The sequence below is a fragment of the Magallana gigas genome, chromosome 2 (genome assembly GCF_963853765.1).
Source record: "Magallana gigas chromosome 2, xbMagGiga1.1, whole genome shotgun sequence".
Taxonomy (NCBI): Eukaryota; Metazoa; Mollusca; class Bivalvia; order Ostreida; family Ostreidae; genus Magallana; species Magallana gigas.
Genome location: NC_088854.1, coordinates 24,392,242 through 24,419,040, shown reverse-complemented (window position 1 = coordinate 24,419,040; position 26,799 = coordinate 24,392,242). Strand labels below are relative to the sequence as shown.

The 26,799-nt window shown below is 32.6% G+C and overlaps 9 non-coding genes across 9 annotated transcripts; all 9 read right to left on the bottom strand.

Annotated features, from left to right (window-relative positions):
* Nucleotides 1-5,521: 5,521 nt before the first annotated feature.
* Trnav-uac (transfer RNA valine (anticodon UAC)) lies at nt 5,522-5,594 on the bottom strand. The gene has a single exon. It is a non-coding gene; the product is annotated as a tRNA-Val (tRNA).
* Nucleotides 5,595-5,984: 390 nt separating this feature from the next.
* Nucleotides 5,985-6,057, bottom strand: Trnav-aac (transfer RNA valine (anticodon AAC)). The gene has a single exon. It is a non-coding gene; the product is annotated as a tRNA-Val (tRNA).
* Nucleotides 6,058-6,550: 493 nt separating this feature from the next.
* Trnav-cac (transfer RNA valine (anticodon CAC)) lies at nt 6,551-6,623 on the bottom strand. The gene has a single exon. It is a non-coding gene; the product is annotated as a tRNA-Val (tRNA).
* A 635-nt stretch (nt 6,624-7,258) lies between these two features.
* Trnav-uac (transfer RNA valine (anticodon UAC)) lies at nt 7,259-7,331 on the bottom strand. Its single transcript has one exon. It is a non-coding gene; the product is annotated as a tRNA-Val (tRNA).
* A 389-nt stretch (nt 7,332-7,720) lies between these two features.
* Trnav-aac (transfer RNA valine (anticodon AAC)) lies at nt 7,721-7,793 on the bottom strand. Its single transcript has one exon. It is a non-coding gene; the product is annotated as a tRNA-Val (tRNA).
* A 494-nt stretch (nt 7,794-8,287) lies between these two features.
* On the bottom strand, nt 8,288-8,360 carry Trnav-cac (transfer RNA valine (anticodon CAC)). The gene has a single exon. It is a non-coding gene; the product is annotated as a tRNA-Val (tRNA).
* A 609-nt stretch (nt 8,361-8,969) lies between these two features.
* Trnav-uac (transfer RNA valine (anticodon UAC)) lies at nt 8,970-9,042 on the bottom strand. Its single transcript has one exon. It is a non-coding gene; the product is annotated as a tRNA-Val (tRNA).
* Nucleotides 9,043-9,428: 386 nt separating this feature from the next.
* Nucleotides 9,429-9,501, bottom strand: Trnav-cac (transfer RNA valine (anticodon CAC)). The gene has a single exon. It is a non-coding gene; the product is annotated as a tRNA-Val (tRNA).
* Nucleotides 9,502-11,060: 1,559 nt separating this feature from the next.
* Nucleotides 11,061-11,133, bottom strand: Trnav-uac (transfer RNA valine (anticodon UAC)). The gene has a single exon. It is a non-coding gene; the product is annotated as a tRNA-Val (tRNA).
* Nucleotides 11,134-26,799: the final 15,666 nt, after the last annotated feature.

Here is a 26,799-nt window from a genome sequence, read left to right as displayed (position 1 = left end):
TATCATAAAATTACTTTTAAAATCTTGTATTTCTTTGCATTTTAAAAACATATGAAGTAAATCTTCACTTTCTGATAAACACAGTGGACATCTGTTGGAATCCGATTTACCAATTTTGTACAATTTCTCATACGTAAAAATTGCATTATGATAAACTTTAAAATCAAGCTCCACAACATCAGGAGGCTTTCCACTTTCTTTAAGTACAATCCATCTATTATCAAGCATCTTTGTATCGTTTGTTCTAAGTTTTTCTAACCAATATTCATTTGACTTTGGAGGATTAAACAATTTTTGAATCAACAATCTATAAAAGACTTTTACAGTGCATGAAGGAAAAACATAATTAGTATTTTCAACACAAAGTAAAAAAGAAGGTAACCATACTTCTTTCCTATAATCATTGTTTTGAACAACACTTTTCCATTCTTCTGGAATAATAGATAATAATGTTTTGTAATCTTCTTTGATATGTTTTGCATTAATTTCAGAATCACATTCATGTATCATTTCTACAATAAAAGATGCAGGTAAAAATCCAGGTATCACTTCATAAGAAATATCTCTGATATGTGTGATCCCCGCTTTTATAAAATGTTTCCATAACAATGTCTTGTTTTGATTGACAATTTTTGGATTAAAAAACAAACAGTAATTAAACACATCATTTAAACGTTCATTGTATTCAATATTGTCCTTCACAGCATACCAAGCACTAAACATTTCTTTATAAAAACAAGGTAAACATTGTAAATCTTTTTTGTTCAACTGTAGAAGAAACATTTCCACCCCTCCTTTCAAGTCACAAATTCTTGATATAAAATAACTAAAAGTGTATTTCCATACAAGCTCTTTTCTTGTGCAAAAATATTTTGCTAAAAATTTTAATCGAAAAGAAAGCATTTTCAAATAGATATTATCCATTTTTAAACCACCATTTTCTTTTTCTCCGACAATTGTCTTATATGACACTAAGTGTGTACCATAATTCCATAAAAAATTAATACATTCCTTCTGAATTGTATTTCTAGCCCAAAATGGAATACAAATTACAGACAATGAATACCATAGTTTAGACATAAGTAATGTATTTATTACACTAACTCTTCCATGTATTGTCAACAATCTTTGTCTCCACAGATTAAGAACTTGTTTGATATTTTGAACTTTGCTTCTCCAATTCAAATTTTCACATTCTAAAAGGTTTTTACCAAAATAAACTCCAAGAATTTTCATGACATTTGTTTCTGTAATATTGATAAGTTGTTTATCATCTGATAACAATTGCCCTGTTCCAATACACATAACTTCAGATTTTTGTGCATTAATTTTGGCACCAGATGCTTTTCCATATAATTCAAAAACATTCAATATTTGAAAAATAGACTTTTTATCAGACACTGTTATCGTTGTATCATCTGCATGCTGAAAAACTAATGCAGTTTTATCACACATAGGAATATCTATTCCTTTAATACATTGGTTACATTTAATTGCACAATTTAAAGGTTCTGAACATAACACATACAACAATGCAGATATTGGACAACCTTGTCTAACAGAGTTTCTAATTGGAAAATATTTTGTTAAATGTCCATTGCTTTTTACACTGCTATAAATATCTGTATAAAATATTTTTACCCATTTTCTAAAATAATCTCCAAAACCATATGCTTGTAACACATCTAGTAAATATTCATGACTTACTCTATCAAACGCTTTCTCTTGATCAATTTTTACAATATAACCTTCTACTTGATCCATTTCAACCATTTCTATTATATCTCTAATACTTACTAACGTATCAGCTATATCTTTTCCAATAATACAACATGTTTGATCATTAGAAATTACATTAGGTAACACATGTTTGAGTCTATTTGACATTATTCTTGCTATTATTTTGTAATCAACATTTAAAAGACTAATTGGTCGCCAGTTTTTTAACAATCTCTTATCACCTTTTTTCTTGTATAATAATGTAATGACACCCATCTTCATAGAATGTGACAATGTTTCTTGATTTTCAATTTCTAAAAATAGTCTATACAATATGTTTTTTAAATGGGGTAAAATTTTTCTATAAAATTCAATAGTCAACCCATCAGGACCAGGACTTTTATTGCTGGCCATTTCTTTCACAGCTTGTTGTATTTCATTAACATCAATACATTTATCACATGATGCGGCATCATTGTCATCAATCTTTGTATTAATTAATGATAACAACCGGTTTTTACTATCATAATCAATTGTTACACATGAATATAATTTAGAATAAAAGTCATACTGCAGATTTAATATAGAATCTGCATTTTCTGTAACTTCACCATTCTCATCCACCAACTCTTTTATGGTATTTGATTCTTGTCTACTCTTTTCTAAATTCAAAAAATATTTCGTACACTTATCCGATTCATTAGCCCATTGTGCTTTAGATCTTAGTATAGCTCCTCTACATTTTTCATTTTCAAATTCACTAAGATCTGTTTTAAGCTTTTCAAAATGTTCAATGTTTATATTTTCACCATCAGCTATTCTTTCTGACAATCTTTGTAAACTGTTTTAAATTCTATAATATTCTTTATTTTTTTCTCTTGCTCTATTCTGACTATAATTTCGTGAAAATTTTTTGATTTTATACTTTAAATTATCCCACCACACCAAAATTGATTGCTCAAATAATATACATTGTTTTTCATTTTCAATGAGTTCTTGAACTTTCTTTACGTAATATTCATCATGTAAAAGTAAATTGTTATGTATCCAAACACCTGGACCTCTTTCAGACACATCTGTATCAAAATTCATAACAACCATAGAGTGATCACTCATTGTTGTTTCTACATAAAAAATATTTCTAACATAGGCACATAAAATTTTTGTGATCAAGAAAAAATCAATTCTACTTTGTACAATCATATCTCCTCTTACAACTTTTCTTGAAAAAACTTTTTTCTTTTCATTTCTTTGTCTCCAAACATCAACCACATTATGTTCAATCATCATATCTATCAACGCTTTGTAACTATGATCATACTTATGTACAGTTTTTCCATATCTATCTATGTCTGCGAGAGTATTGTTAAAATCTCCCATAATAATTAAACTTGTAGAACGTGGCATTATTTCAATAATATTTTTAAAAAACAATGCTCTTTCTTTTACATCATTTGGTGCATATACATTTATAATGTCATATTTGGTGTCATTTTCTTTGTATGTTATGTGTAAATATCTACCATCAAACCCATTTATATTTTCAACTTTTGTTTTGATGCTATTCTTCACTAAAAATGCTACACCTTTAGATGACACACTTGTGCTATCATAATATATATCACCGTTCCATAGATGTTTATAATTTTCAATAAAATTGTCTTTCCAGTGGGTTTCCTGTAAAGCTACAATGTCATATTTTCTATCTTCAAATAAATGAAATACCATTTTCATTTTATCAACATTGCACAAACCGTTACAATTCCACGATGTTATAAAAACCATTGTGAAAATAAAGTAAGTACTTAGTATTCCTTTCATTTTATTTGTTCTTCTTTGTTTTGCCTTTGTTTTTCTCTTTACCTTTTCTCTTCTTTGTGTTTTTAACGGTAACTTCCGTGTCGAGGTCTGATTCCACGGTTGATGATTCTTTTTCACTTTCGCGTATTTCGGAATCTATAACATCAGGTGGTATTTTCTCGGATTGTGTTTCCTTCGTTTTATCATTATCACTTTTTCCGTTTTGTTCACTAGTTTCGGTCTCCTCCGTGTCTTTTCCCTCTATATCTTGTTCTTTTGTGTCCGATTTTTCTTGGTCACCGATCTCTTGATCACCGGTTTCCTGGTCCCCTTCTGGTGCCTCCTCGTCACCGACACTGTGTACATCCATGTCATCCTCGTTATTCACCTCATGGTCCCATTCATCGATTTCGCCTTCGTCTCCGTGTTCACTCACCCTGCACGAACATCTGTGTTCCCATTCCTCACACTGTTTACATCTGGTAGATTTACATGCCCTTGCATAGTGTCCTTGTTCTTTGCACTTAAAGCATCGGAATTCTGGACATGCCCTAAAAAGGTGTTCACTAGAATAACACAGCGAACACACTTTTAATTGTCCGTTGTGAATACATCGGTAGTAATCTTTTTGAAACTTTAATGTGTAAGGAAACGAGGTCATATGTTCTGGTAGTCTGACTTTTGCATATCGTGTGCCGTCGGCTATCGTAGTACCTGGATAAAACCTTCTGTTGATTGGTGACAATAGTTCAACACCCATTGATTTTAACGTTGCTTCGATTTCATTGTCATCGACGTATGCAGGGAGGTGCATAAAACTAACCACTAACGAGCTTGGTACAACTTCATTACACTCGAAAGTGTTGTCACCTATTTTTATCCCTTCACGGAGGTACTGTATGGGGGCTTTTCCGTCTAATGTAATTTCGTACAGATTCCCAGATTTCGGTACACATGCTAATAAACTACCAACTCCACAAGTCTCGTGAATAAATGTGATTACTTCCTCAGGTTTGACAAAGGAATTGTCTTTAACATTAACGAATAACGTGTTTTCTCGACAGTATTTTCTGCCAGCAAACAAATTCTTTGATCCGCCAAAATGGCGACCACCTGACGTGGCAGCCATTCACACTTGATTTACTATTTACACTGTCTTTTTTTCAGCACAATATATACAAATTAGCAAAACAAACAAAAGTATATACATAGAGTCTTCACGTGGAAGACACAGTTAATTGGTTCACTATAAACAATAGACGCTGTTGGTTGTATTCGAACAGTCAAAATACACCTTGCTCACCTGTCCATTAGCAAACCGGAAGTCCATGTGAAGCAGACGTGATAACCACTACACCATGGAACCGATATTTTTCTTCGCTACTGGATACAGTACTGACATTCGCCCTCGATTTATTTTCGCTCTTTTCGCCTTCGTTGTGAGCGGGCGAATTTAAAATGGGCGAATTTCAATGTCTCAAATTATCCGTCTTTAAACACAACCCTGTATTGGCGAATATTAATTGAAGACGGGGCGAAGTCGTTTGCAAGTTCAGAAGGACAAAATTTACACGGGGCGGATATAAACCTGTATACAGTATCAAACGTTTTATACATTATGAGATATTTCAAGTTCATCAAGCATTCCTAGCATCGGTCTTAACGACCGAAATAATTTGAGCTAGACAGTTTTTGAACACCAGGAATTATCACCTTTCTAAATTGGACTCAAAAACACCACCCTTGCTTTTTCAGCTTAATGCGTTCTGAGAGGCTCACGCTCCAAAGCTTCGTTCACGATATATATCGTTGTTTTCGTATCGTTTGAATGGTCAGCTTGCCGTCAAATCTATAGAACGACAGAAATTCGATCAAGATGTGGAAACGGACTCATAACGAAATAAACGTATCATTTGATTAAACATAACATGGCAATACCTGGTTTAAAAAAATGACATAAACTGACACCTAACGATTCAAACATGTATTGCATGGAAAAATTAGGTTTCAGCGAGGCTCAAACTCGCGACCTTCTGCGTGTAAAGCAGACGTGATAACCACTACACCATGAAACCGTACGGTATTCTAAGGAAATCAAATGTATTGGCATTGATGTTTAGTTTCTTTCTTCTATTTCCGTCAAAGTACCGGAGTACATTTTAAGAGGTATTGAAGGTCAAAGACGGGAAATGGTTGATTGCATCGAACATTTCTAAATTTTGACAAGGACACTACCCAATTTTTAAAGAAATGAAAATACATGCATGATAAAAATGCTTTCGTTCCGATTGATTCAATAAGTAGTGATAAAGTTTGATACATCTTACTTGATCAATGAAATGGTGTGAGATAGTACATACATGTATGTCAAATAGAAAGAAAAATTCCAGTTTTGACATCATCATTTCTAAAGAGGATACCAGGAATTAAGTAGCATGAAAGCTTCGTGTTTAGAATAAAAGAGTAGGTTCCAGCGAGGCTCGAACTCGCGACCTTCTGCGTGTTAAGCAGACGTGATAACCACTACACCATGGAACCTCCTTATTGTTATTTATCTTCTATACCGCATCAATTAAATAAAAGTCATATAGATTTTTCTTGCCTTTTTAGGTAGCGTGTCTCGTGTTACATTCACAAAATGTGGCTATGGAAGAGGAAATATTAAAGAATAGACCATTCGATTCTTGAGAGAAGAGGATAGTGTATTCTCATGTTGAAAATTCCTCCCATATGTGATTCACTTGTGATATTCAAAATATAGGACCACGCCGTTAGGTAGCCATTAGATTTTACACAAAATGTAGTTTTGGTCATCTGTTACAGTCTGATGAATTCTGGAGAATCGTTGATTTAACTGTATCAATATGAAAATTGAACTGCATGTTGTTGATGGTGGTGTATCTACAACAGGACTGTACAAATGCCTGCAAAAATTGCTGTAAAGATGCGTGAAGACAAATGTTTAACCATATAAGAAACAAATTGACAATTGTTCATGAAAGTTTTAATCCATACAGGACCTTAAATCACAAGGTTCCAGCGAGGTTCGAACTCGCGACCTTCTGCGTGTGAAGCAGACGTGATAACCACTACACCATGGAACCGATATTTTTCTTAGCTACTGGACACAGTACTGACATTCGCCCTCGATTTATTTTCGCTCTTTTCGCCTTCGTTGTGAGCGGGCGAATTTAAAATGGGCGAATTTCAATGTCTCAAATTATCTCTCTTTAATCACAACCCTGTATGGGCGAATATTAATTGAAGACGGGGCGAAGCCGTTTGCAAGTTCAGAAGGACAAAATTTACACGGGGCGGATATAAACCTGTATACAGTATCAAACGTTTTATACATTATGAGATATTTCAAGTTCATCAAGCATTCCTAGCATCGGTCTTAACGACCGAAATGATTTGAGATACACAGTTTTTGATCACCAGGAATTATCACCTTTCTAAATTGGACTCAAAAACACGACCTTTGCTTTTTCAGCTTAATGCGTTCTGAGAGGCTCACGCTCCAAAGCTTCGTTCACGATATATATCGTTGTTTTCGTATCGTTTGAATGGTCAGCTTGCCGTCAAATCTATAGAACGACAGAAATTCGATCAAGATGTGGAAACGGACTCATAACGAAATAAACGTATCATTTGATTGAACATAACATGGCAATACCTGGTTTAAAAAATGACATAAACTGACACCTAACGATTCAAACATGTATTGCATGGAAAAATTAGGTTTCAGCGAGGCTCAAACTCGCGACCTTCTGCGTGTAAAGCAGACGTGATAACCACTACACCATGAAACCGTACGGTATTCTAAGGAAATCAAATGTATTGGCATTGATGTTTAGTTTCTTTCTTCTATTTCCGTCAAAGTACCGGAGTACATTTTAAGAGGCGTTGAAGGTCAAAGACGGGAAATGGTTTATTGCATCGAACATTTCTAAATTTTGACAAGGACACTACCCAATTTTTAAAGAAATGAAAATACATGTATGATAAATATGCTTTCGTTCCGATTTATTCAATAAGTAGTGATAAAGTTTGATACATCTTACTTGATCAATGAAATGGTGTGAGATAGTACATACATGTATGTCGAATAGAAAGAAAATCCCAGTTTTGACATCATCATTTCTAAAGAGGATACCAGGAATTAAGTAGCATGAAAGCTTCGTGTTTAGAATAAAAGAGTAGGTTCCAGCGAGGCTCGAACTCGCGACCTTCTGCGTGTTAAGCAGACGTGATAACCACTACACCATGGAACCTCCTTTTTGTTACTTATTTTCTATACCGCATCAATTTTAAAATAAAAGTCATATAGATTTTCCTTACGTTTTTAGGTAGCGTGTCTCATGTAACATTCACAAAATGTGGCTATGAAAGAGAAAATATGAATGAATAGACCATTTGATTTTTGAAAGAAGAGGATAATGTATTCTCATGTTAAAATTTCACCCATATGTGATTCACTTGTGAAATTCAAAATATAGGACCACGCCGTTGGGGAGACATTAGATTTTACAGAAAATGTAGGTTTGGTCATCTAATACAATCTGATGAATTCTGGAGAAACGTTGATTAACTGTATCAATATGAAAACTGAACTGCATGTTGTTGATGGTGGTGTATCTACAACAGGACTGTACAAATGCCTGAAAAAATTGCTGTAAAGATGCGTGAAGACAAATGTTTAACCATATAAGAAACAAATTGGCAATTGTTCATGAAAGTTTTAATCCATACAGGACCTTAAATCAAAAGGTTCCAGCGAGGTTCGAACTCGCGACCTTCTGCGTGTGAAGCAGACGTGATAACCACTACACCATGGAACCGATATTTTTCTTAGCTACTGGACACAGTACTGACATTCGCCCTCGATTTATTTTCGCTCTTTTCGCCTTCGTTGTGAGCGGGCGAATTTAAAATGGGCGAATTTCAATGTCTCAAATTATCTCTCTTTAAACACAACCCTGTATGGGCGATTATTAATTGAAGACGGGGCGAAGCCATTTGCAAGTTCAGAAGGACAAAATTTACACGGGGCGGAAATAAACCTGTATACAATATTAAACATTTTATACATTATGAGATATTTCAAGTTCATCAAGCATTCCTAGCATCGGTCTTAACGACCGAAATGATTTGAGATACACAGTTTTTGATCGCCTTCCTAAATTGGACTCAAAAACACGACCTTTGCCTTTTTAGCTTAATGCATTCTGAGAGGCTCACGCCAAAAAGCTTCGTTCACGATATATACCGTTGTGAATGGTCAGCTTGCCGTCAAATCTATAGAACGACAGAAATGCGATCAAGATGTGGAAACGGACTCACAACGAAATAAACGTATCATTTGATTGAACATAACATGGCAATACCTGGTTTAAAAAATGACATGAACTGACACCTAACGATTCAAACGTGTATTGCATTGAAAAATTAGGTTTCAGCGAGGCTCGAACTCGCGACCTTCTGCGTGTAAAGCAGACGTGATAACCACTACACCATGAAACCGTACGGTATTCTAAGGAAATCAAATGTATTGGCATTGATGTTTAGTTTCTTCTATTTCCGTCAAAAGTACCGGAGTACATTTTTGGAGGTATTGAAGGTCAAAGACAGGAAATGGTTGATTGCATCGATCATTTCTATATTTTGACAAGGACACAACCCAAGTTTTAAAGAAATGAAAATACATGCATGATAAAAATGCTTTCGTTCCGATTTATTCAATAAGTAGTGATAAAGTTTGATACATCTTACTTGATCAATGAAATGGTTTGAGATAGCACATACATGTATGTCGAATAGAAAGAAAATCCCAGTTTTGACATCATCATTTCTAAAGAGGATACCAGGAATGAAATAGAATGAAAGCTTCGTGTTTAGAATAAAAGGGTAGGTTCCAGCGAGGCTCGAACTCGCGACCTTCTGCGTGTGAAGCAGACGTGATAACCACTACACCATGGAACCGATAATTTTCTTAGCTACTGGACGAAGTACTGACATTCGCCCTCGATTTATTTTCGCTCTTTTCGCCTTCGTTGTGAGCGGGCGAATTTAAAATGGGCGAATTTCAATGTCTCAAATTATCTCTCTTTAATCACAACCCTGTATGGGCGATTAAAAAACTTCTATGACGTCACCCATTGTATTTAGTCAACGTTTATTTTCACTATTCAACCAGCAGGTGTTGGATACATAAATATCCAACTGATAGGAGTTGGATATTTTTAATATCCAACCGTCAATCAGTTGGATATTCAAATATCCAACTGGGCATTAAACAAAGAAAACTGAAAAAAATGTTGAAACGTGTATTTCCAACATAAATCCAAATTTATAAAACAGAATTTTGTCATCCATAAATGTATATCCGATAAGCCACGAATAAATTTTTTGCAGAAATATCTCCTTTTCTTAATTTTGATAGATTCGGGATCACATATAAATCACTTTCATAAACTTTTAGACTTCCTCTTTGAACCTTGAACCATATCACTCCTTCTAATCAGTTTAACAATATAGGAAATATTGTTGCACTATGACTTCATAAGACTCCTATCAATTTTTTAGATAAATCATCGTCTGTTAATTGACGTCAAAATTCTGATTTTTCCTTTCTCCTTGCAAGTTTAAAATATCATTCATTCAAACGGTATCCATGTCTTTCCAGGAACTGTGGATCTCTATAAACATTGTACAAGTGTGTACGTACTTTGCGTTAAAAAATTCATCTTCTAAATCTATGTCTGCTCAGTACAGCGGTATGGTTTTCTATAACATGCGCACCTGTTCACTCGTCCATGATTAAAAAGGTGTGTTTGGTTAGGCTATTGTGTATTGTATTGCTGGAATTATACTTTTGTATGACATCACAGTTGGATATATGAATGGGTCAAAGCTTCTTAGAGGCTCAAATGGGGGAATTTTTTTAAGTAAGATAAATAACTCGATAGTGTTGAATAGTTTAGAGAAAACATCCCCTCCTCGGGCCTTCGGCCCTCGGAGGGAATGTTTTCTCTAAACTATTCAACACCATCTCGTTATTTATCCATTACATATTAATTGAAGACGGGGCGAAGCCGTTTGCAAGTTCAGAAGGACAAAATTTACACGGGGCGGATATAAACCTGTATACAGTATCAAACGTTTTATACATTATGAGATATTTCAAGCTCATCAAGCATTCCTAGCATCGGTCTTAACGACCGAAATCATTTGAGCTAGACAGTTTTTGATCACCAGGAATTATCGCCTTCCTAAATTTGACTCAAAAACACGACCTTTGCTTTTTCAGCGTAATGCGTTCTGAGAGGCTCACGCTCCAAAGCTTCGTTCACGATATATACCTTTTGAATGGTTAGCTTGACGTCAAATCTATAGAACGACAGAAATTCGATCAAGATGTGGAAACGGACTGACAACGAAATAAACGTATCATTTGATTAAACATAACATGGCAATACCTGATTTAAAAAATGACATAAACTGACACCTAACGATTCAAACATGTATTATATGACAAAATTAGGTTTCATCGAGGCTCGAACTCGCGACCTTCTGCGAGTTAAGCAGACGTGATATCCACTACACCATGAAACCGTACGGTATTCTAAGGAAATCAAATGTATTGGCATTGATGTTTAGTTTCTTTCTTCTATTTCCGTCAAAAGTACCGGAGTATATTTTTGGAGGTATTGAAGGTCAAAGACAGGAAATGGTTGATTGCATCGATCATTTCTATATTTTGACAAGGGCACTACTAAATTTAAAAAAAAATGAAATTATGATAAAAATGCTTTCGTTCCGATTTATTCAATAAGTTGTGATGAAGTTTGATACATCTTACTTGATGAATGAAATTGATTTGAGAGACAGAAATTCCCAGTTTTGACACCATCATTTCTAAAGAGGATACCAGGAATTAAATAGCATCGTCATGTTTCAAAAGGTAGTTACCAAAACATTACAGCATCATATTTTGATATATGCTATTGACCTTTTGTGTACTTTAACGTTAGACCTCGTACAATCATTGCCTTGATCTTCATTTATTTACGCAAGCACGTCCTGTTTATTCGAGGATTACCTTATTTTTATAGATAAAAAATCAATAGGTCTAGGATGAAAGTTACACGTAACATAGTTTATATTTTCATCCAAGCAAAGTTTATTTTTAGGACACCCATACCCCCCCCCCCAAAAAAAATGAATATCTATGGCTTGGTAATATTAGTTTTTTTTTCAATAAAAGTTAAGATTATTAGGTCATCAATAAGTATTTCATTAATTTGAGCACGTAAATTGGATCATCAAACAAGTTAGTTATTAAAATCATTTTTTTCTGAAAAGCTTTTATTCCCAATTTGCACCAGAGTATATTATCCTTATTTTCCTCTATGAAGATCTCTCTTTGAATCATTTTTACATTATTATCTTTGCACGTTTTTCCTACCGTAAAATGTTTTATAAACAATATAATGCAAAAAAGTTAACTGGCAATCACAAAATTATAAATGTATTTGATGTTTGTTGAAATTGGCGGCAGGGGTCAGGGGTTGCGTTAAGGAATCTCATTTCTTTACATATGGACGGTAATCCCATTACTCAGATGTATTTGAGATACATATTGTTTGTTTATCTGCTAACATCTACGTCACTCTATGCTTATAGTACATTATCTGGATACAGAGAAATCTATCGGATCCGATCCTATACCGCGTGATTGACCGCCTGTTTTCCTCTATGAAGTTCGCACGGCGAGATTGTTTTAGGGATGATAAAAACGCACATGAAATGCTAGGTGCCCATGACGTACATCTTATAGCCATAACGCCTTGAGAGGAGTCTGCGGATTGTTTGCCCTATGGATTAAGGTTTCTTCAAACTGTGAAGAAATAGCGAATGTCCGTACAGAAAACAATACTTTTTAAAAATCTCATCTATTTTTGCCCTTTACTTTTTTTATGGCAGAAAACCTTATATTCATTATCTATTTTCAATTCTCAAAATGCAAGACTATTAAACTTTACAAAAGATTTAAGCAACAGACACTTTATTAAATACTATAATAACGATAGACATCCATCTTGCTCAGAATTTTTGGAACCTTATAGCCAAGTGATTGGTAATAAACCTCGTCCAATGACGTCATTATTGATTTTTGGTTCACAATTAGTCCCGCTCGCGGCAAATCTATGACGTATGCTTGCTGATTCAGCCGTTATCGGTATTCTACTTAGATGAAGAGAAGTTATTTGTATTCAATTACTTGCTTCAAAAAAGTGACATGCTGGTCAATTCTTTACCAATTTGAAAGCACGATGTTGAATTGTCGACTTTAAGTCAGGCAGTTTTACCGATGATTATGGGTAGCTGTTCATAATTGAAAAGAAGACGATGAAAACTTGGCTTTGACTACGTTTAATTTACGTCATATGTATCGACAAATTAATAGGAAAACAATTTTTATTCCAGAAAAAACCCTCGATGACTTTGATTTTTATCAAATTATGACCGGGAGTAATTTAATTTCTTCTTTAATCTGTATCATTCATTAGGTATATGATGGATAGGATCTACACTAGTGACGTTTTTAAATTATTCTGTGAATAGATTTTAATTAAAATCTAAACAAAATAAACTTTCAAAAGGCCTTGCCAATTTTAATTTCATTATTTATTTTTGAAGACTAGCTTGAGTTTCTAGCATAATTAAAGGATGCATAGAATAAAGTCTTTCCGTAGTTATTATGCAACTCCAATCCCACGAAATATCCACCTAAAATGCTAGGTTCTTTGGCACTTCAATCGTTGATCATAAGGCCTGCGATTAGTCGAATAATATTCATACTTACCTTTCCTTACAACGTCAAGCTTCTTTCATTTTGTATAGAAAAACGAATTGGCTGTTTGCCTTTTGTTGTTGCGTAAAAACTTCCTTGACTCTTTTTTTTGTTATTTTGCATTAGTTTTCTAAATGAAATCCAAAAGATTTTTATCTAATTTGCGTCAATCATTAAGCAGTTCTCGTAAACCAATTTGAACATTTTCATTTCTCTCTCTCTCTCTCTCTCTCTCTCTCTCTCTCTCTCTCTCTCTCTCTCTCTCTCTCTCCATTGTTTTGTCATATGTGACGCATCTTTTTTGACTTATAAAGGTCGTGGTCTAGTCGGGTGTTCAAATATTTGCTTTTCAGTGTAAATATGTACGTCATTCAGGGCATTGCAACTATTTACTTTCAAATTTAAACACTGTGTTGTGTCGTCATTTTTGTCCGCCTCGGTATCAAACTTTAAATCTAACTTCTATCTATAAATATATTTATTTCAGGTCAGATTTCACTTGTCCATGGTAAATGAAATACAATTTTGTTTGATGGTTATTGATATCTAGTCTACATCGGATATATTGAAATTCAGGCGACCATGCAGATTATTTCAAAATCGAGTAACGGATGACGTGAAGCCGCAATGTTTAAAAGTTAAATCACGATCTGAAATAAAGAACAAACCCGAACAAATTAATTTGGTCGACGTCGTTTATCTATTCCAGTGAATAGATCACATAATATACTAGTCCTTGAAAGGTTAATTGTAAAAAATTTATCAATAAGAAGCTCAATTTCCTGCAAGTTTGCAAAAAAAATTTTATTTTTAGGTTTTTTCTGCACATAAGTTTGAAGTTTACTGATGTAACTCTGTGCCTGTTTATCGGTGACATCTTCTTCCTCAGAGATCTCTACTCTGTCATCGTCACCCTCGTGAATGTTACATGTTTTAGTCGCGATATATCTCCACGATAATTTCATCTGTAATTTGCTCCTAAGAAAAGTTCCTTCGTCTATGTTTATTTATTCGACTTCCGGTAAATCGGAGTCGGAACCGCCCTTTTTTTTTTTTTTTTTTTTTTTTTAACAGATGTTCACTGAGTTCCGCAAGCGGTATGTCATCTGTGAAGTCGTCATCGTCTTCGTCCGATGGTTCGTTATTTAGAGAAACTGGCCTTCCGAAAGCAATTCTCAACACATTGTGACAATAACATGCGCCATGGTTTGTAGAGTCATTCGATGGCATTTTGAATGTTAATATTGAAGTCGGAATTTTCATCTTAACATTTTATTTTTCAGATAAGAGAAGTGTTATGCTATGCCTTGATCCATTGGATGGAGTAAAGAAGTAGCGTTGGGGGGGATATCAATTGAAAGTGATGAATTGCAGGTTTTCAATTTTAGAATGTGCTGGACAATTATCACTAAATAAAAGAGTTTTTCGACGTTCTTATTTAATTTCTTAACCAGGAGACGGACCCAATCCTTGAACATTTCACTATTCATCCACGCAGGTGAATTTGCGTAATAATGAACACGGAGACTTTTGACATTTTCTAAACACCGGGGATTTTGAAATTTGCCAATGACTAGGCATTTAAGGTTTTCCGAACTATCCATATTTGCTCTGACAAGCACTGAAATTCTTCCTTTACATTGCTCACCCTTCAGATGAATAGATTTTGCTGGATCACACTTATAAAATAAAACTGTCTCGTCGGCATTGATGTGCAATGCTTCTTCATATCTCTAGCTCTTTAATCTGCTATTAAATTGGGAAATTTGTTTTTATTCGGTTATTGGTTAAACAAATTTCTATCAACACTTTCGCTTTCATCACAGACTGCTTAATATGCAATTCCGCGTCGTTTTTTTTTTTAATCAATCAATAAATCCGGATGAACATTTGAAGTCAGAAACACCCAACTTTCATTGCGAATTCTTCAGATTTCTCAGCATTTCGCCGGAAATGGCTATGTTTGAGGATCTTGTGTTTGTGAACCATTTGAAATGACAATCGTCAACCTCATTATAATTCTCTGATCGCATTCTTTTACGTTTGGAGAAAAATCACCTGACTCAAACACTTAAATCACTTCTTAACGCTGCTTGTATATCGTCGTAAGTGTACTTGGGTTTATCCCAAAATCCTTAGCTATTTCGGATTAAGGGTTTTTCATCTTGTGTGTGTGTGGGGGGGGGGGGGGGTCCGTATTACGTCTATCCTCAATACATCTGTATGCATGAAAACAAAGAATTCAAAAGTTGATAAATTTTATTTTGTAAAAGTAGTATAAAAACATATAAGGGGAGAACTTAAATTTACACCTCTGGGTATCAACTGGTCAGTCAGGCATAATTACTGCCACCAACCTTAACGACAGCCGCCATATTCATATGAATATTATTAGGTGCATGATGGAATTATGAATAACTTTCATAATTCAAAACAAAAGCAGCGATTTTATTCAAATTCTTTGGAGAGAGAGAGTTGTTTTTAACACAAAGTATTATTTCCTACCATTATTTGATGGTGTCGTGCCTCAGAAAGCATCAATATTTAATCGCGCTCATTATTACCTGTACGAGGGCGTTCCCTGGAATCTGTAGACTATTTTTACCGGCCGAGTATTCCAATGACGTAAATGCGATAGTTTTTTCTCTTCTTAACTTTATCTATAACTATTTTTTTTAAGTGATTCAAAGTTCATGCTTTTAAACATAGCCATCTTTCCCCGATGCTAACATGTTAACATAGATCTGTATACTTAGTTATTTTAAATCATAAAGAAACTACAAACTCTATTTAAAAACTACTTGTACATGTACATATTACTGAATGGCAGTGCGTCATACAATGAAATAATACATGTATATCGAACATTCAATCATTTAATGATGAGTTCATGGAACGCAATTTCATCGAGACCTTTACATGCAAAGAGTAAAAAACAATAAAAAAAGAAGAAGATATTGCATGTTTTATTGAGCTGACAATAATTATGTTTGGTTGTCTTGTATAGTTTAAAGATTACTCAAGGTGACTATTTTGTTTCATTTATATCCTCCATCAAGTTCAATTCAGACTTTCCTTTTTTCTAATGGATAGAATTTAACTGTTTTCATACTGTACATTGTAGTTAAAAGAAATACCCTAAGCAGTGATTTGAATTTAAAACATATATAAAAAAAATTATCCAACGCTTGAAAATTAAGAGAGTTAATTTCATTCTTGTAGAATGCTTAGTTGTTGTTTTCTGTTTAATTAAAAAATTCCAAATTGGGTTAATCATTTTAGATCTGTAACAAAACTACAATCAACAGCCTATGAAGATTTAGGTAGAATTAACTTTTTATGATTTTATATTTTTAGACTGTATTGATCTCCTCTAGAAGAAGAGGTCTACATTATAAAAATATAGGAATAAAGGCTACCTGAATTCATAAGGTAAAATATATGGACTTTTTTTTTATTACTAAAATAGTTTAACGCTAAACAAATCACTTCTTTAAGTTTTAGCCAGATCTGATGGTTAAATTGTTGACCACCCAGCCTCCTTAATTTGCAAAAATCACTTCTAGAAAAACTAAATTACCACGCCATTAACCTCTATAAGTTATTTTTCTTTCATTTCTTGATTAAGAGGGACTAAAAGCTCGATCTCGTTTGAGGGGATTGTATTGTGACTTTGATCAAACACAGTTTATAGAAACTGTGGGTTTTCTAATTAGACGTCTATTTTATATTAATAGGACATGTACTCAAATCTCGTACATTGGGTGATTTTAAAAAGTATGTTTCTTTATTATTTAAAAAAAGAATTCTTTAGAATTATTACAAAAAAGGGGTTTTTTTAAGAACGAAATTTTAGATTTACCTACACGCACATACAAAATACATAACTAGAATTAAAATCTAGAAATTGTAAATAAACATTTTATTCACGCAATAACACACCGAATGTAAATGGTGACGCACAAATAGACACGTGAAACACGTGTTCCTTTTATTTCAATGACAAAACCCATTTTAAAAGTGGTATATCTGATGACCTCAAACTTTCAAACAATATATTTTACATCATTATGACAATATGGCAAAACATTAAATTGCCTCGTCATTATTTAAACTGATATCACTATGAACATGTCGTATAACTTTTGACTAAAACGCAATATACCCGTTTTGGTCGGTTAATTATGAGTGTGTAAAGTACTGTCGTTTTCATTCCAGTTCCCTCTACATATATTCACTGAATATGCCATCTTAATAACGCATCATTAGATGAAAGCGGACTGTATTATACGTAACAACGTCAACGGACGTGAAGATTGTAGTCGTATGTGAGCTATTCTCTGTGTTTTATTCTCGTCTAAAAAATGAACTTTATTTATTTTACAACGATTGATAAGCAAGTTCTACAACTTATATTAATATCTCTCGTTGGTACGGATGTTAGCGCGAGGGGGTCATTGGTGTGGGAAGAAGCCGGAGTTCCCGGAGAGAACCCATATCGTCTAACATGATATTCTACAATCTTAATTTGATACCATTCATTTTTGGCGACTAAAGTACTTTACGTTTACATTTCACTATAATCACACTAGATGGAGACCGTATGTGAAAGTACATGCTACGTGTATATACATATAAACAAAACCCAGCAAACGGGAGCCTGAACGTTTCATAAAAACTTTCATGGCACTGATGTAAATAAAGAAAAGAAATCTACTGTGTACTTTTACTGATATACCCTATTTCCATCTATTTATACGTACATATATACGTGTATTTGTTTTCAATACTAATTGCAAAGCAAGAAAGGGGGAGGGAGGGTCGCACGAAAACGAAAATTTGTTTTATCAACCAAAACAACATCATCATTACGTAACTGATCAAAAATACACGCGAAAATTAAAAGGTCCATATAATGATCTAGAATGTGCATAATATTATATCTGTCTACAAAATAACAATGCAAATGTCTGGTTCATTACATCACATTTGTCATTACGTTTGTTACTATATTTTTCTCTGATAATTCTTGTTTCAAGGCTACTGTCTGGTTACAAAATGTGCAGTTTCCTTACTTTTTTTTTATTTTGTTTTGTGTGAATTATTCTTGCAGAGACAAATTAAAAACCATTTTAATTGATGAATGACGTGTAACACTTCTATGTTGGATTTTCTTACGCATAATTCTTAAAAATGAAATCAAGATGTATGGTTTTCTTTCTTCTTTTTTTTTTTTTTTTTTAGATAATATGAGCTATATTTTTCGGAATTTTATTTTGCTGTAAAAATGTAACTTAAACCTTAATGATGCATGAGTAAGATCATCACGTTTTGTATTTTATTAGGGGAAAGCTTTCTTTTCCACGGAATATATAGCAAGCCACACCTTTACTTGACGACCAAAATGAAATAAATTTTAAAAAAAATTCTTTTACACGAGCCTCTAAATAGCCTTTTCAACAAAAAATACAAGTAACAGATGTTTTTATACTTTAATGATTTTTGGAAATTTGAAGAAAAAAAAATTACACTTTTTCAATAATTTTTTCGATGTGAAAAATGCAGCTCATATTGTAAAAGGATTGAAATTCAAATGAAAATCATATATCAAATTTTAGTTATTTGGGTTGTCAACTACGACAGTTGTAAAGAAAAAAAAATCATCTTTTGAAACTGAATTGAAATGGCATTGCCTTATAATAAAAATATTATTAAAAACTTCCAAACAAAAAACTGGTTACCTACAAATTTGTTATTGAATTAATACATATCCAAACATAAAATTTTGTCAAATAAGTTGCTAATTGAATACATATATTACGAATTTGAGAAATTAAAGCTTGAACAAACAAAAAACAAAACAACCCCCCCCCCCCAATAATTAATAGCGCAGAACCCGGTGTCAGAAACGGAGATTTATACAAGTTTATAAAACGTATAAATTATATACATGACCGTATATATATATACATAGAAAAAACCAATAAAGTTTCACAGTCATTTTACACCAGCACAAACATTACACTTACTCATTTTTTTTTTTTTTTTTGCTTTTTAAAAAAATCATTGCTCGTTATTCGTGACCATTTGGTCGATTTTTCAAAGAAATTGTCATTGTTAACAGGGTTAAAAATGACCTTATAGTCTGGGTCTCGAGTCGCCAGTGGTCTCCTTGTTTCTTTTAAATCAATAAGATCTGCACAAGTTCTGATATGTAATTTGTATTCTATTGTTTCATCTCCTGCGTGAATGAGAGACTTAGTTTTACAAATGTAAAAATAACTGTATTCCGTCTTTTTTTTTCAAGAAATGAAATTGACAAATTTCAATTCTTCACTATGGACATTTTCTGTCTTTCAAAATCTATTTTGCAAAATAAAAAAAAAATGAAAGCGATACCAATAAATCGTTTTCGAAAACTCATGATTTGAATATTTTCATGAATCGTGTCAGACATTGAAAGGTTAATGGCTGTGCTGAACAGGTGCGCTGTGCTCTTATTTTTCTTACGATGTATATTTAAATAAATTTAAAATTAGATAATTAAAATAATAATGAATACACCTACACTTTTATTAATTTTCTGTATCTAAATACTAAACCTTGTATATTTGTGTGTTGTGAAATATATTTGCATTTCCTCATTTTGCTTTGTTATCTGATTTTTCATAACTGTTACAAAGGTCAGAGGTCTGTGGGAATCACAAATATGTATTATTTTTGTTTGTTATGCACGCCATTAAATGTGTTGAAACCTACGCGCCAAGCCTTTTTTGTGCATCTAGTTTACCGCCTTGAATGAGGCAAGTAGAACAGAAGGACTGATTGGGCTAATTGGAGGCCCAATTAAATAAATCCATTATTTGTACTAGTAAAGAAGATTTGTGTTTAAGCTTAAAAGTCTATCTAATGATTTCTGTAAAAAAAAATCTTGATAATTATTTTTGACTATGACAGTCTGGTATAGATAAGTAATGGGCTAATACAGCATAGACATACAATCATGTCTTTGATTTTATAGATTAAACATTAAACAATTTACTACAAAATTGTGACGTTTTTATTTTTAAAATGAAACATGTACAATGTCCATCTTTGTTGAGAACAATTTTAATTTCTTTAAAAGAGTTTACATTATTCCCAACTGAATCTATGAATTTTCATATTTCATTATTTTTTTTTCATTTTAATGGTTGGTGCTTAACTAAGGTATTAATATTCAATAAATACTTCAAAGTTGTTAAGTTTCAAAAGCCCACACATTTAGGTTGCTCGATAAAAATGCAACATTTTAAAAACAAAATAAATATCACAAACACTAGAAACTGTTTAATTATTAAATCGAATTATTAATACAATTTAGAGGAAAAAATAATCATTGGATGTAAATATCTGGAATTCATACATTGAGGGTTATTTTTGGTAATGTTTCTCTCCTTGCAAACTTGATGAATATCACCTTTAATAAACGAAGGAAATATTGATATTTAAACAACGTTTTTGTGTAATTTGAGTTTTATTTAAACCGAGATTGTTCATCAAAATATTGATCTCTAATTGTTTTATTTTTGTGTAATTTTAGTTCTTTTGAAACCAAGATTGTTCATCGTATATCATACGTTTCAAATTGCTTAAAAAAAAAAAATCCCTACAGTTTCTTTACAAAATGCGTCATGATATTTTGATGCATGAATTATTCATACATCTTTCTTATTTTATTACATGGGTTCGAAGCAAAACAATTCAGGAGGATGGAACAGTTAATAAGAGGATGAATAACAAATGAACATCATTTGTTTCATTATCCAATGTTATTCTTTTACAGTGATAAAATTGTTTACAATATTGTTTCATATAAAATCAAAACCTTAATACATTATGGCGTCACTGATGTGTACATGTATATAGTTTCTCTATCTTGAGAAGAGCATGGACATGATCATGAATGGAATACATGTACATGTACTTAGATACATTTTATACAAAACGTATAATTGTTGTTTGCAGGTTTTATCGATTGATTAATTGTTTTACTATTACACTTATTCAAAGACGTCTATGTAGAAGCTAGTGTGACAGCTGAGGCAACGCACTTTGAAAAAATTACGCACTTTGAAATTTTTTTTCAAACTGCATTAAATTTGGGACCATGTTAACCCACTTTGGAAAAAAATTTGTAAGTGCGCTATGAAGGTACATCAACATTTTTTAGTATCGAGACACTTAACGCACTTTGAAAAAATATTTATAAATCACAAATTCTGAAATTGAATTTCAAATTTGTTTAGTATGATGAAATGCTAACAATAGTAAATCGAATTTTACTTTTATTGCACAATATCTTGTAAAACCAGCTGAATAATAGGATTGGGTTTTGACCATTTTTATGTGACTTCATTTAATTTATGTATTCATACTTTTTTTATGATAATACGTCTTAAATGTAAAAATATCAAACTTGTTCTATAGATACAATGTTAATGCTAAATTGAATACATAGAAAGAGCTTAAAATTTCTGGTTTAAGGCACATCGAGTTTGTTAACCCTGAATTATAGAAGATAAATTGAATGACGTAAAAAACCGTTGATCTCATACTGGATATATCTAGACACTGTTCTACATTTCAGGTCAATATGATAGATAGACTGAACGGTTTTGACAGTAAGACAGTAAAGCATTATACAAAATGGCTTATGTGTGCATTGTAATCCAGCTACCTACATATTGACTAATCCGAGAAAAAAGATTGTAAGCATGCAGTGTGATATGTCAAGGAATGAAAACTAATGACTTATTGCGATATTAATTGCACTCATTTATTAATCAACGTTAATGTTACATGTTGGGTTAATGCGTCACAGTGTCAAACACCAATAAATGTTACCAGTCGCTGGAATATAATGTGTGCATGGAAGGTTGGTTTCACTCAGGTCGTCGTGTCTATTTTGTAAAGTCTATAGTACTTGGAGCCGCAATTCCTAGCGCGTTGATTTTTTTTAATTCCTAGAGACCTTAAGACTTAAACGGGTACATGTAAATGCTTCTCGGTCTGTTTTATCACCCCAATGAAAAAACTTACAAATCATACTGCATTACAATGTGGCTTAGTTTTCTGTATTATTTATGATTTGGGTTTTGTTGATTTTTTAAAAGAAGAGGTCGGCCTAAAAACTTAATCAATAGTTTTTAAACAAGTACAACTTACATAAACATACAGCCAAACCCTCGCGCTCTCTTCCCTGAGAAATTTGATCAAATTTATTGTCGATTTTATTGTATTTGTTGTATAAATTTGAGGTAAGTACTTGTATCATTATAACTTTGAACTGTTCTCAATGCAAGTACAAACCTCTTGGTGACACAAACGCCGGATGAACGCTCTTTCTGGTGTATGTCGACCACTAGACGTTTATTTTGAGATGTCAGAGTGTGACAGGAAAAGAGGGAGAGAGCAATAAGAACGTTGGGGGTGTCAGACTCCGTATATCCATACTCATCAAAACAACCTTTTACTGCCTAAACCAAATTCAACAGAACTTTTTATACATGTACGTTTGTTCAATAACTTAACTATATTAGTAATATCCATTTCTATGTACTTTCCATTGTAAACTACTATACAGTTGTAAATTGTTATACTTGGTAAGAACCTCGTAAGTTGTAAGAACTTGTGTTCGAACCATTTGTATATGTTTATACAATAAAATATGTTCAAACCAAACCATCAAAACAACCCTTGTTAGATGACGTCGGATGTATTTTGTTCATCTATCAAATGATCTCTTATGACTTTAACTTTTACAGGAAAAAAAAACATTTGTGGTTTATTGAAGTTAGATCATAACAATTTTGAAAAATTAAAAAATTCGGTTGGTTTATCTTGATTTAATTCTTAAAGGCGAACTATCCTTCATATACGTACTCGAAAACAAATAAGTCAATCAATATTTTGCTCTGGCGTCAAAACGTGGGGTTAAAATTTCTCACACGGTTACCGTGTAGTAGGTAGGGCACGCGTTAAGCCGATATGTTGAAGACTGATTGACCAAGCGGCTACATTTAATCTCATTTGATTATGTGTGTCGGTTTTTCGTGAGATTCAGCACCCCTGTTTATAGTGCATTGTTGTATTACATGTAGGTTTTTTAATTGATCTACTTCCTTACATTTTATTTGCGGATCTCGTGGATTTTTCTGATTATTTATCCTTTGCATTAAAATCGGTATATACGTCAGAGATTTCTTAATTTATCTATGACAGATTGTTATATATAAGTTTAGAAATCTTTGATTTTAAACTTTTAATGTAACAAATATATAATCCCTGGTTTTTCTGAATGTATGATAGTAAAATCAAAATGTAGAGTAAAGTTTCGTCTTTTAAATTCTTTTATAAAATCTCAATAGGATTGGAAGCTTGACGATTTCCTGAGTTCTGACGTCATTATATGCAGTACCCTCGCTCTAGGCAAAGAAACATGGGCCACTTTCAATAAATGGTAAAATAATGTCGATTTATACAACAGTTATGCGCCTTATAAACCTATTATCTCATTCGATATTTATTAATGTTCTGATTTAATGAATTGCATCCCATTTATCAAAGATATAAAATATTATATATTATATTCTTAACATTTAAATCCATAACATAGCATGCGCAATATACATATCATGTTTTGAAAATTTTGCCTTAAAATGTGATTTGAACTATTATAGAATTATATGAAGTAACAAGGTTATCAATAATAAACCCCCAAAAAGTTCAAAAGGATTTTTTAAAATGCCTTGGTTTTATATTATTGAATGCAAAAGGGAAAGTTAATTAGGGCTTCATTTATATTTCTCAAACGTTATTTAACAGTAAAACTGGCCCTTAAGTATTCTTATCTAGTTGATAGAGATAAGTACACGCAAGCCTCTAACATTTTAAAATTGCGTCATCAAGCAGTGTTCATTTCATTATGTGATAACTTTAAACAGTGTTAACATTGTTAATTGTTATACTTTCATGTTAAATACTGAAATCTGATTGGTTAAGACGCAGTTAATAATATTTACTATTACCCTCAGCGTTAGCAACGCACTTGGCAACGGGTAACATTAAAAAATGTTACATGCGCGAAAATTATGCGCGTACGGTTCGCTGTAGAATTCACGTTATTCCTATATAAAAGCAGTAAAATTTTCTTAAAAATTTTAAAAAAGACATTCAGTATAACAAAATAAATAGTGCCTGTTTGGGAGGATAACAGTTAAAATTGACACCCCTCGAAAACCATTGTCAACCTCCGCTTCGCGTCGGTTGACAATGGTTTTCTCGGGGTGTCAATTTCAACTGTTACCCTCCCAAACAGGCACTATTTATATAATGGTGTTTTATTTTTATACTTTTGAATGTGCCTTTATTATTACGGTGTCTCTCGTTGTCGACCGTAGGTTATATTGAGAGCACGGACTGCACGGACTGACGTAAGATGACCAAATAAGTTACATTGAGAGCACGGACTACATTTGCAACGTACAGATCGACAATAACAATAACTTTACGCATTAGTGTTACAAAACTTTATATTAATTATTGGTGAGATATTCGAAGAGAGATGTAAATATAAAAAACAAAACGCATCTTTTGTTATCTAACTTACGCAAATAATGCGTTTATTTATTAATTTTTTTGCAATATTCGCTATATACATTTAGACCAAATACCAAAAAACATGTTTTCATTAACATATAAGAAAACCGACGAAGATACTGAAAAGAGTGCTCTGCATGTGTATAAATAGCCCCATTCTCGTTTTCATTTTACGACACGACGAACGTTAACAAACATAATTTTGTGAAATCGACTTCATTGAAAACATTTGTATGTACCTGGATTTATTTCAGTATATCACGTTTGAGAATTACTTAGCTACATACACTTGCGTTCAACTCACGGAAATCGAATAGAAGTAGATTGATATGACGTGATAAAGCTGCGAATTGCGCGTAATTGACTTTTGTGCATATACATCTTGTTTCATTGGTGTATATATATATATATATATATATATATATATATATATATATATATATATATATATATATATATATATATATATATATATATATATATATATATATATATATATAAAGTAAAAAAGAAAACACGAAAAATATAGCTTAAGTGCTTTCATTTTAAAATCTTCGGAAGCTATATAATGGTAACATAGATTTTAAAATGAAAGCGCTTAAGCTATATTGAACGTTTTTCGTGTTTTCTTTTTTACTTTTTATCTATAACTCGCCAACCACTGTGAATTTTATTGTGTTTCAATATATAAATATAAATATATATATAATATATATATATATACTCGTGGCAGACATTTTTCTTAAATGTACATATATAAAATTGAATCCCCTCACCCTCACTTTTTTGGTAGCAATAAGCAATGAAAGAGGAAATCAAGAGTGAAATGGAAGGTAAAGTAATACTACGCACCCACTCCCAACATAATAGGATTTTCATGATATTGGGTGTCGAGGATTTCCTTTTTTGGATGAGCCCCCCCCCCCCCCCCCCCTTCAAAAATGATGCTACGTGCCTATAGGTCTTTTTACTCCACGCGCCTAGAGTTAAAAATATTTCTTATAAAAACATAATTATCCACTTTACAATAATAACCTTAAAAATACTTCTTTTGAAAGTAAAATTATTCACTATACTATTATTATATATAGGCGCTTGTGCTTTTTAGGTCTGAGTTGTCTCTGCATTGTTAGACATTGTGTAGGCCAAAGAATTTTATGCATACCTTTATTTACTGGTATATTTGTACATAACAAAATACAATCATCAATAATATACCCTCGTACTCAATTACCTACAAATCGCTACTTACTGAATTATGTTAACTTATCTACCTTGCTGGTTTTGTATTTGTACCTGAAGCATTACAGTACCTGTGTGTCACATCAATTATCACAACGTGCAAGTGCTACAAATTGCTTCTTCTGCTCATGCAAAAACATGTGCCCTTTTCTGCATATAATGTTTACTAATGATAACCAATGCAAAATGTGTTTTTTCATCATCTAAACTGTTAATTCAAAATCACGCGAAAGCAACAAACATGCTTTATTATTCACATTGATCCGTAAAAGAATTATTCAAACTGATATATGAAAATAAACAAGGGATGTTATTTTTATAGTAGATATTTTACAATTTGAATTATTGTTTTGTTCAAATTCTTATTTCAAATTTATGACAACCAATTTTATATTTTGTTTCGTTTGGTTTTTTTTTTAATTACAAATTCACGATTAATGTATTTTTGGTAATATAATTCAGTATGAAAAAGTAGGCTTTCATTGCAAACATGCGTGCGCTCCCAATAATTACTGTTTGATACATGAATAAAAAGCGATCAA